The following is a 3467-nucleotide window of genomic DNA, read 5'->3' as shown; positions in this document are numbered from 1 at the left end:
TAGCTGAACACAAAAGCAGTGAAAAAATCAAGAGAATCTCTATGTAATCGCAGCAAATAAAGATAGTATTATATAAAATACCATTTAAAAAAGCACCAAAACGTATCATATAAGTAGGAATAAATCTAATAAACACAGTACAGGACTTCTGGATAGGCAAATAAAAACTGTAATTGAGAATAAAGAATATAGAGATGACAGATAGATGAATAGAAAGATGATAGATAGATAGTAGATAGCTAACAGATACTCCATGTCCATGGGTTGGAAGATTGAGTATTATAAGCATTTTACTTCTTTCCAAATTGCTTTATAGAGTAATGCAAATCTGATAATTTCCAACACTTTAGTTTTTCATTTGTAAAAGTTGAGTTGATTCTAAAATATACACTGAAATGTATAGAGGGCCAAGAATAGCCAAGAAATCTTTCAAGAAGAACATCATTGGAGTATCTGTTGTACTAGTTAGCAGGAATTATTTAAAAGCTGTCATAATTAAAAGAGTGTGATATTGCTGCTAGGTTAGATGAATACACCGATAGAACAGAATAGAAAGTTCGTGAATAGACGAACACATACATAGGCATTTAATATACAGTAATGTGGCAATACAGAGCACAGAGCAACATACCAAAAAAAACTCAATTAAGATGTTGTGTAGATACCTATATATTAAAAAAAGAAAACAACCTGACCCCAACCACACATAAAAATCAAGTCCAGATTGATTTTAAATCCAAATACTAAAGGAAAAATAATAAAATTTCTAGACAATTGTATAGGAAATTTTTTAACATCTTAAAGTATGGAAAGAATTTAACAAGACAATGAAAGCACTGTTTATAAAGGAAAAGATTGATACATCAAGCTGTATTAAATATAAGAAAACCTATCATTCACTAGACACATTATATCTAATAAGGACATTTTAGTTACATTGTGGAAATTTGTTCTTATCCTTTAGAGGTTCATGGTGACATTTTTACAAATAAAAAGAGATATGATATCTTGGAACCTTGACTTTAAAATAATCCAATTGTGGGTAAAAATGGATAGGGTAAAAGTGAAACTAGATTGTCCATGGAGTAATAATTCTTGAAGCTGGATGATGATAGATAAAGATTCATTATACTTTTCCCACAAATTATCCATCAAATGTTTGAAAATTTTCACAATAACATATTTAAATCAACAGAGTAGGAAAAATCACTTACCACACATATAATAGACAATGGGCTCATACCCCAAATTGGTAAAGAACCCCTATAAATCTGTAAGACAAAAAGATAAAAAACACATAGAAAAATTACTAAGAGATTGAGCAAACACTTCACAAAAGAAGACATTCAGATTTCCAATAGACATAGGAAAGAAGATCAACATCAATAGTCATAAAGGAAATGCAAATTAAAATTTCAGTGACAGACACATTCTGGCACAGCCACCAGAATGGCTAAAGTTTTTAAAAATATTGACATACAAAGTGCTGGCAAGCATGTGGCACAAACAGAACATTCATATATTAATGATTGAAGTTTAAATTATTACTGACAGTCCTTGGGATCCCAGGCAGGCTTCCCGGGCCCCAAAACCAGAAAGGTGCTATGGATGGGATAACAGAATACTTCATTAGACAGAATGCCAAACACAGTAACTGTGTAATTTTTCCCCTGGAGAATTCTCCTTATATCAGCAATAAACAGAAAGAGATCATATTGATAAATGGTACCAGAATTTTCTACCTTTAAAATAATCCCAGTGGAAAAATTTAAAAATGTTACCAACCTCAAGAAACTTAAATGTTTTGATTTTGCTTTAAATAACACTGAAAAGATTGAAAATTTGGAAGGATCTGAAGGGCTAAAGAAAATTAACTTGATAAATTTCACTGGAGACCTGAGCAACAGTAAAACCCTGCAGCACAGTCTCCATCTGAAGGAGTTCTTTTGCATGGGTAACCTACATGCTGACTTTGAATGTTACTGGAAGTTGGTGGTGGCAACTCCTTAACAATTAAAGTGTGGGATGATAAAGAGAGTTCAGAATGAATCCAAGAATTGCAGAATTTACCCATTAATTGGGGAGGAAAAGTTTATTGTTTCAAATGGGCAAATACAGAAAAGTGGTTCAGAGGAAACTTTAAGAACAGCATAAAAATAGATGAGAAGAAAAGTAACCCTGGCTTTGACAGACATTGGCACACAGATATCGTCACCACTATCCTGTTTTCTTTAGTGAACAAAGAATATCAGACACTAGAAGTATGAAAAAAGGGTCCCAACCAAAATAAATTAGATGAAAGCAAAGAATAACAGCATTCGGGTATAAGCTTTCTTCAGTTTACTCCTGATTTTAGATGGGAAACTCTTAGACATGGAAAAATGATGGAAAGACCAAGACAAATTAAGTATTACAAAGAAGAAGCGTAAACCACCGAGAAATTTGATCACTAAAGTTGGAAAAGCCCTAAAACTAAATGAGCCCAAACTTGATTTCTCTTGAAAGATGATGGAAGACAGAACCAGATCATCCTGGATCTTGCTGTCTATAGTTATAGGTAATCGATGTCAATGCACAGTCACTGTATGTGAGAGGAATGCTTAAGGGAAAGTCACATCAGTTTATATTTCCTGAAGAGCTCAAACCTCACAGCAACTCTGCTAGGAAATCTTTAGTAATCTGCATGCCCAAAGTAGAAAAAGTAACTACAGGTGGTAGAAAACATCCAGGTCTTTGAAAACTACCTTGGACATAGGCAGAGAACAAACAAACAAAAGAAGCAAGCAAATTGAGAAACTAGTAGTAGATTCTAACATGCATGTATTTCCTGATGTAGCTAATGTAGTTCAAGAGGAAAAACACACTCCCCAAAGCGTTGGATCTGAACCAAAATTATACCAAGTAATGAAGATCAACGCTTTATTGTTAACCATGGATGCCTCCATTGATTTGAAACATTAGGCTGCATGTTCATTGACTGTGACCCATGAGGCTCAGTTTTACTCAGCGCAAAGAGTATATGCATAACATTTATGGGTTAACAGAGTTATTTATCAATATTACTAATATAATGTTTTAACTCCTAACTTTGTATAGTACTACTTAAATTAGTTTAAAATTAAGATGTGTCCCTTGGGGAGCGTGGCCACGATGGCAAAGTATGAAGACCATGAGCTCACCTCTTCCCACAGGCACACGAAAATCACAAGTACTTAGAGAGCAAATATTTATGAGAACAACTGAAGACTAGCAGAAAATATTTTCCAAAATAACAATATAAAGAAGGAACCACAAGGAGAAGGGAAGGAAGGGCAAAGATGCAGTATAGTCAAGATCCATACCCCCAGGTAAGTGACCCCAAAACTGGAGGATAATCACAACTGCAGAGGTTCTCCCCAAGGAGTGAGGGTTCTGAGCCCCACATTAGGCTCCCTAATCCAGGTGTCCTGCACTGGAAAGATGAGCTA

The 3467-nt window shown here is 34.4% G+C and overlaps 1 pseudogene; it reads left to right on the top strand.

Moving 5' to 3' along the window:
- The first annotated feature begins 1604 nt into the window (after positions 1 to 1604).
- LOC101285901 (dynein axonemal assembly factor 11-like) lies at positions 1605 to 2961 on the top strand (annotated as a pseudogene).
- Positions 2962 to 3467: the final 506 nt, after the last annotated feature.

Source organism: Orcinus orca, chromosome 8 (genome assembly GCF_937001465.1).
Source record: "Orcinus orca chromosome 8, mOrcOrc1.1, whole genome shotgun sequence".
Classification (NCBI taxonomy): domain Eukaryota; kingdom Metazoa; phylum Chordata; class Mammalia; order Artiodactyla; family Delphinidae; genus Orcinus; species Orcinus orca.
This window is presented reverse-complemented; position numbering and strand designations above follow the sequence as displayed.